Source organism: Neoarius graeffei, chromosome 13 (assembly GCF_027579695.1).
Source record: "Neoarius graeffei isolate fNeoGra1 chromosome 13, fNeoGra1.pri, whole genome shotgun sequence".
Lineage (NCBI taxonomy): Eukaryota > Metazoa > Chordata > Actinopteri > Siluriformes > Ariidae > Neoarius > Neoarius graeffei.
In genome coordinates, this window is record NC_083581.1 from 73,963,076 (window position 1) to 73,971,998 (window position 8,923).

Sequence of the window (8,923 nt, forward strand, 5' to 3'; positions counted from 1 at the left end):
TCCTTTCTGTATGCTGACTCATCGTTCTTACTGATGAGACCCACCATAGTCATATCATCAACAAACTTGATGATGTGGTTCAAACTGTGAGTTGCTGCACATTCGTGAGTCAGCAGAATGAACAGCAATGGACTGAGCACACAGCCCTGAGGGGCCCCAGTGCTCAGCATGGTGGTACTGGAAGTTCTGCTCCCAATCCAGACTGACTGAGGTCTCTCAGTCAGGAAATCCAGGATCCAGTCGCAGAGGGAGGTGTTCAAGCCCAGCAAGCTCAACTTTCCAATTAGCTGCTGAGGGATGATTGTGTTGAATGCTGAACTGAAGTCTATGAACAGTATGTCTATTGTTAAAAGCATTATACAAATAAACTTGACTTAACTTGACTTGACATTTGTACGTATGTTTCCTTCTTGTCCAGGTGGCTAAGGGCCAGATGAAGGGTGGTGGCTATGGTGTCATCTGTTCACCAGTTATGGTGATATGTGAACTGCAGGGGGTCCAAGGAGGGAGGCAGCAGGGTCTTTATGTGCCTCATGATGAGCCTCTCGGAGCACTTCATAATGATGGGCGAGAGTGCAATGGGATGGTAGTCATTGAGGCAGGACACTGAAGACTTCTTCGGCACAGGAATGATGGTAGTGGTCTTGAAGCACTTTGAAACAATGGAGTTGCTCAGGGAGATGTTGAAGATGTCAGTGAGAACATCTGCTAGCTGGGCTACATGTCCTCTAAGCACTTTACCGGGGATGTTGTCTGGTCCAGCAACCTTCCTTGGGTTGACTCTGCATAGACTTTTCCTCACATCAGCTATGGTCAGACACAGCACCTGGTCGTTGGGAGGAGGGATGGTCTTCCTTGCTGGCACACCTTTCTGTGCCTCAAACCATGAACAGAAGCTGTTCAGCACATCTGGAAGGGAGGCATCATTGTCATAGGCAGGTGGTGTTGTCCTGTAGTTCGTGATGGCCTGGATGCCCTGCCACATGTGCCATGTGTCGCCGCTGTCCTGGAAGTAGTTGTGGATTCTCTGGGTGTATGCATGCTTTGCTGCTGTGATGGCCTGAGACAGTTTGGCCCTCACTACCCTCAGGGCAGCACTGTCACCTGCTCTGAAGGCAGCATCTCTGATCCTCAGTAGTGCATGCACCTCTGCAATAATCCACGGTTTCTGGTTGGGTTGAGTGGTGTTGGTCTGTGTTGACAGCAACATCAATGCACTTGTTGATGGAGCTGGTCACTGATGCTATATACTCCTCTAGAGTTAGTGCAGTCACCATTGGTTGCAGTCTACCTAAACATGTCCCAGTCAGTTCTCTCAAAACAGTCCTGGAGAGCAGAGATGGCCCCTTCTGGCCGGGATTTCACCTGCCTTAGAACTGGTTTGGAGCATCTGATGAGCAGTCTGTATGCTGGAATTAGCATAAGAGAGATGTGGTCTGAGTAGCCGAGGCGGGGGCAGGGCTCTGCCTGGTACGCGCCAGGAATGTTTGTGTAAACAAGATCCAGTGTGTTTGCCCCTCTCATTGCAAAGTACACATACTGATGAAATTTAGGGAGCACTGACCTGAAAAAAAAAAAACTGCGAAAATTATTAGTCCGGCAGCCCACTTTCAAACTCAACAGGTGAAAGCAAACACTCTGGAGCCCATCTCTACAGACACTTAACATTTGGGCCAGTAACCCACTAGCTGCACTCCGTCTCCAAAAATGCCAAACAAACCTCTCCCCACGAACCCAACTCCTTCAGCTCTCAACTCTACATCCGTGAACCTCGTACCCAAAATGCATTCTGGCCTCTTGCATCTGCGTATTCAGTAGCTGCAGATTCTCCATCCCCTGTCCCAAATTCTAATTGGCCCAATTCATACCACCACTTCCAAACCCACACAGGATTGGTTAGACCATAAACATTTGAGGGCGAAACATACATAATGTCCAAATGATAAACATTGCATTGTGGTACTTGTAGTCACCATCAATAATGAAATGTAATAAACTGTATGTTAGGCATTGTGACTATCTTGGCCTCTAGAGGCCGCTATTGTATCTGTGTCATGTCATGTTTGTTTTTGACAGCTAGGTGATTTGTGTTTGTTTTGACAGCCATGTGCTTCTTTGTTTTTCATGTGCCTTGTGCCCCACCTGTTATTTGTTAACTGTCCCGCCTATTTCTTAATTGGCAATTTTGACCTGGTCATGTGTTCTATTACTTTGGGTATTTATACTACCCCATTTTGTGTCTCTAGTTACTGAGTCTTTGTGCTGTTTCAGGGTTAGTCTCTTTTGTTCTGTGTACCTTTGCCTGTTAACTTGTGTTTTTGGAATACTGCTCTCTTGGGTCATTTGGACTATTTTTTGTTAACTTGGAGCCTTGCCATTTTGTATCTTCTGAGCATTTGGATTTTTTGCTTTCTCTTCCTCGGTTTTGGATTTTTGGACTCTTGAAACTTTTGGATTGTTTTTTCTCGTATCTCCTGTGTGTTTGAACTTTTGTGGATTTTTTGCTTTTTCACAAGCTGTGGATTTTCCTGGACTTCTGAGCTTGGGCAAATAAACTTTTTGAACGTAGCTTTGATCTCACTCCTCTGCACTTGAGTTGTTCCTCTGCTCAGCCTAGTGGTTGTTTGCTGGGTTACTACACCAGTGACCCGGGTTCGATTCCCAGCCCAACCTAACACTATCATCTTACATTTGTAAATACCTTAATGAAACATGAGGCTATTATTTTAGTAGGACCTTACACATCTAATTAGTCCTGGGTATGACATTAAACTGCATCCGGGTAGAGTGGAGAGGCCGTGTGTGGGGTTAGCAAGTCCCAGCTAACGTCTATAAAAATGCGCACAGGTTGCCGATAGTATCCACTTTACAACTGGCGGGTTGGTTGGCGCCATAAAACCGATCAAACCCTTGTTACCTAGGGATGGGATAGCGGTCAACGGCGGAACCAAATGGGTGAAGGCGGATGAACTGTGATAGCTGCGGCAACCAGCGAGTAGGGCAGTCCACGAAGAAGTGGATCCTGGCCAGTTGCTGCGCCTATGCCTATCCTCTGCACATTGCGGCAACGCACCTGCAGTAATCAATGTCCACAGGATGAGAGAGGAGTATCAGACGTATTTGCACAACCCCGTTACTCCTAGACTATGTGCAGGTTTTTCTCTCTGAAGCCCTACGGCGAGGGACTAATGACGATGGAGGCAGGTGGAGGATACTGCTGGGAGCCTCTAGCCATGAATCTCCACGCAGGCGGCTCGGGTGTGATGGTTGCTTTGATGTCGACTTGGAATGACGACTCATTTCGTATCCTGCTTGAGTGACAAAGCAGCCTATGGGATAGCACTGCTTTCCCCGGAAGGGGAGGGGAAGATAAAAGGATTCCTAAAAAAAAAGCTCATTCCACTTCAATCTGCTCATTTACCGTGGCAAGCTGATTATCCAATTTAGCGGTAGAACAAGAAATAGTATTCGCATACGACATAAAGGCAAGACGAACATCAATATTGCAGCATGGAATGTCCGGACTCTTCAGGACAACCCAAACAACCTTGAGCACAGAACAGCTGTTGTAGCAAATGTACTGGGATGTTATGGCATCGATATAGCAGCGCTCTCTGAAACTCGTCTCCCAGATACCTCACAACTTGAAGAACATGGATCTGGCTATACGTTCTTTTGGAGTGGTCGACCAGCAAATGAAGCCAGACAATCGGGAGTTGGCTTTGCCATACGTAACCAACATCTGAAGTTCCTTGACAAGCTCCCGCAGGGGATCAGCGACAGGCTTGCTACCTTGCGACTGAAAGTAAACTGTGGTTTTGCTACCTTCATCAGCGCCTATGCTCCAACCATGGCATACTCAGACCAGGCAAAGGAAGAATTCTATGAACAGCTAGACCATGTCATTCAGTCAGTGCCACGTTCTGATAAGCTGTTCCTACTTGGCGACTTTAACGCTCGTGTGGGATCAGATCATACAGCATGGTCGAAAGTCCTCGGTCACCATGGAGTTGGAAAGGAAAACTCAAATGGCACCCTATTGCTGACCTTGTGTGCTGAGAGGCAGCTGGTTATCACCAACACTCTCTTCATGCAGAAAGACAGCTTTAAGACAACTTGGAGACATCCATGCTCTGGTCATTGGCACCAAATTGACTTCATCATCATTAGGCAGAAAGATTGGCACAATGTTAAACTCACACGTGCAGCTAAAGCTTCAACCTGTCACTCTGATCATGCTCTTCTGAAAAGCAAAGTTTTCATCTCATTCAAAGTGAGCCGACAGCATCAACGTGTCCAACCAACCAAGAAGTTAGATGTTGCTAAGCTTGTTGCTAGTGAGACACAAGAAACTCTTAGAGAGAACATTGTATCTGCCCTCGTGGATCTTGCAAACACTGAGCATAACGATGCAGCCAGTCATTGGGAAGAGCTCTGCCAAAAAGTATATCAGGCATCGGTTGACTCTCTTGGATATGTAAAGAAGAAACACAAAGACTGGTTTGATGAAAATGATGTCTCAGTGAATGCTCTGCTTGACGAACTACACTCACTTCATGTTGAGTATGCTAACAACAAAGACTCACAGGCAAAGAAAGATCGTTATAACCATGTGAAGCAGAAGGCTCAAGTCAAGCTACGTGAGATGAAGGACAACTGGTGGCGAGTCAGGACAAGAAAACTACAGGAAGCTGCTGATACAAAGAATGCCAAGAAGTTTTTTAGTGAACTCAAGGCTGTCTGTGGACCTTCATCCAGAGGAGCTAGCCCACTATTTGACCTTGATGGGCGCACTGTGATCAAAGAACCCTCACTCATTACTGAGAGATGGGCACAGCACTTCAATCAGTTGCTTAACCGCCAGTCAACAATCTCTGAAGAGGCGATTGCAGAAATGCCGCAAAGCCCAGTGATTGAAGAGCTTGATCAATTACCAACTGCTGATGAAATAATCAAGGCTATTAAACAGCTTTCTAGTGGCAAAGCACCAGGTGAGGATGGTATCCCTCCAGAAGTGTACAAATATGGCGGAGAGAAGCTTGCATACGAACTAACACAGCTTTTCAAGGAACTCTGGACAGAAGGTGAAGTTCCACAGGACTTCAAAGACGCTTTGATAATTCACCTCTATAAGAATAAAGGCGATAGACGTATATGCGACAACCATCGTGGCATATCACTGCTTAGCATTGCTGGCAAGATTCTTGCCAGAGTGATCGTCAATCGTCTCACCACTCATCTTGACAGTACGCTTCCAGAGAGTTAATGCGGCTTTAGATCTGGTAGAGGCACAACAGACATGCTATTTGCAGCCAGACAAGTCCAGGAAAAATGCAGGGAACAAAACCTAGACCTGTTTATGGTGTTTGTAGATCTCACCAAAGCCTTCGACTCTGTCAGTCGTGAAGGGCTCTGGAAGTTACTTCTGAAGATTGGATGTCCATCAAGAGTAGTCAAGATCATTCGCTCTTTTCATGAAGGTATGATGGCCCGTGTATCTGACTTCGGGACCACATCAGAAGCATTCCCAGTGATAAATGGAATCAAGCAGGGATGTGTCATGGCCCCTTTACTGTTTAGCATCATCTTTTCTGCAATGCTCCAGGATGCCTTTAAGGACTGCAACAAAGGAGTCATGATCAGGTTCAGAAGAGACGGTGGCATTTTCAACCTCCAGCATCTGAAAGCCAAGACAAAGGTGTCTCTACTACTTCTACGAGAATTACTCTTTGCAGATGACTGCGCACTGATTGCTCACACAGAGGAGGACCTACAGAGCATTCTCAATGATTTCGCTAGAGCAGCTACACGCTATGGTCTTACTATCAGTATAAAAAAAACCTGAAGTGATGGTTCAGCCAAAACCAGGCAGCCCACCTGTGGGCCCAGTCATTAAGATCAGTGATGATCAGTTAAAGGTTGTGCAGAAGTTCTGCTATTTGGGTGGCTTCCTCTCACAGAATGCCTGTATAGATGATATCATTTCCCGAATTAGCAAAGCAAGTGTCAGCTTTGGACGGTTGCAGCACAGACTATGGTCTGATCATGGTATTCGCCTCAGCACAAAGCTTGGTGTGTATAGAACAGTTGTGCTATCTACTCTCCTGTACGGAAGTGAATCTTGGACCTGGTATCGTCGCCATGTGAAAAAACTTGACCAATTCCACCTTAGATGCCTCTGCAAAATCTGTGGCATCTCCTGGAAGGACAGAGTACCAAACACTACAGTACTTGAGCGCTGTGAGATAGAAGGTATTGAAGCACTCCTCATCAAAGGCCAATTCCGATGGGCTGGACATCTCACCCGCATGGAGGATAGCAGAATACCGAAGGCGCTTTTCTATGGAGAGTTAGTCAGTGGACAGCGTTCATGAGGAGGACAACACAAGAGGTTCAAGGATGTCTTGAAATCCAACCTGAAAGTATGTGAAATACCTACTGAAACCTGGGAGAGTCAGGCTCTAAACCGTCCAGAGTGGCGATCCATCTGTCATGTTGGTGTTGAGAAATTTGAGCATCGACGCATCAAGATGCTCCAGGAATTCCGTTTAGCCCGCCATGCCAGACAAAACCAAACTCCTCCAAGCAGTACCGACTTTGCCTGCCCTGACTGTCAACGACACTGCCGTTCCCGAATAGGACTGATCAGTCACCGCAGAAAACATGCAACCCTCAACCAGGAACACTGAGAGAAAGGAGATCTGTCGGATATGACAGCTCAGACCATAGACACATCTAATGTAAGTTTTTGTCCTTGTCCCTTGTGTAGAGAGCTGTCTCTGGATTCTCTGAATCATTTAACGATATTATGTACCATAGGTCGGTGTTTCTCAATCTATGGGCCGTGGACCGGTACTGGTCCGTGAGAAGATTATCGTCGGTCCACAAGCCTGTCTCTGCACTAGTAGTCAGTATTATAATTTCAAACTACTGGTCACTGTCAATCTGATTATGTAGAAGAGCGATTGGCTGGCTCTGCTTTCAGTGCTTTTGTCACTGTGTGCCACGTAGCGTAAGTCCCGCCCCCCATTCTAGAATGTTAAGCGTTCCCGCCCACGTGAGGTTGCGAACTTGCACTTATTCATTCTGTCCCAAGTCCAGTCATTCACGCACACACGCTTTATGAGAGCAATATCATGGCATGTTCAAAGCAAGCTACTCTTGACTCTTTCTTTGGAAAGCGCCCATCTGACAGTGCAGATACACAACATGAGCCAGAGGCAAAAAAATATTGCCCATTCACTCGCAATTACAACCCTTCATACATACAGTTTGGCTTTATTTCAAGTGATAGTCGTCCCCCGAAACCAATCTGTGTTATCTGCCAAACCATGCTAAGCAACGAAGCTATGAAGCCATCCAAATTACGCCGGCATTTGGAAACTAAACATTCACATCTCAAGGATAAATCAGAGGATTTTTTTCAGAAGAAAACGTGATGAATTGGCCACCCAAACTAAAGTGTTGAAAAGTAATTTGACCGAGAATGAAAAGCTAACAAAGGCATCATACATGATTTCACACCACATTTCCAAATGTCAGGCACCCTTCACAATTGGGGAGAAGCTAATTATGCCTTCGATTGTTACTGCTTGTAGTGAGGTGTTGGGTCCGGCTGCTGTAGCCAAAGTTAAAGAGATTCCTCTGTCAAATGACACGGTCTGTCGTTGAATTGATAATATAGCGGCAGACATTGAAATGCAAATTTTAGAAAGGGCGAAGTCATCTGACTGGTTTGCCATTCAATTGGATGAGACCACGGATCTCTCTAACTTGGCTATGCTTCTGGTCTACATCAGATATGCTCATGAGGGCCGGTTTCATGAGGATTTTTTGTTTTGTAAGGTGTTTCCAGGGACCACAACCGCTGGAGAAATATTCCGTATGCTTGATGGGTACAGCTCTGGGCATGGGTTGATATGGGGGCGTTGCGTCGGTGTCTGCACAGATGGGGCAGCGGCTATGACCGGCAGGCACAACGGAGTTGTTGCTCAGGTAAAAGCCGTTTCACCATCAGTGCAGGCAACGCACTGTGTTATTCATCGAGAGGAACTTGCCTCTAAACGCCTGTCCACAGAGCTTCATGAAGTTTTAAATCAAGTGGTCAAAATAGTGAACTTCATTAAGGCCAATCTGACAAATTCCCATCTATTTACAGCTCTGTGTGATGAGATGGGTGCAGATCATGTTCATCTGCTCTTGCACTCTGAGGTTCGTTGGCTGTCACGGGGTAAAGTGGTGAACAGAGTATATGAGTTGAGGCATGAGGTTGAGGCATTCTTGACAAATAAACAGTCCAATCTTGCCAATCACCTGCGAGATCAGTCTTGGTTTATAAAGGTAGCTTATCTTTCTGACATCTTGGACCATTTCAATATGCTAAACCTGTCGATCCAAGGCCAAGTGTGTGACATTTTTCACGCCAATGATAAAATCATGGCTTTCAAAAAGAAGCTCTCAGTCTGGACCAACAGAGTTAATAGAGGTGTGTTTGACATGTTCGGCTGTCTGTCATCTCTGGCTGATGAAGGTGTGGATTTGGGGCAGGTGCCGGCAGTGATTGCGCAACACCTTACTGAAACACTGCGTCATTTTGATTCATATTTCCCCTCAAAATCCCATCTCACGGAAAAGCAATGGGTAAGAGATCCGTTCACCAACCCAGAAACGAGCGCTCTGCCACCTGTGGTGCAGGATAAACGTCTGGAGCTTTTGTGCGATGCTGGTCTGCAGTCGAGATTTGGTCGACTTTCTCTGTCTGAATTCTGGCTCTCATGCTGCGATGAGATGGCAGTGAAAACACTGATGCCTTTCCATTCAACATACCTCTGCGAGACCGCATTTTCACATTTGACAGCCACAAAGAGAAAATACCAAAACAGGCTCAACTCAGAAAACACGCTCCGAGTGGCCTTGTCACCCT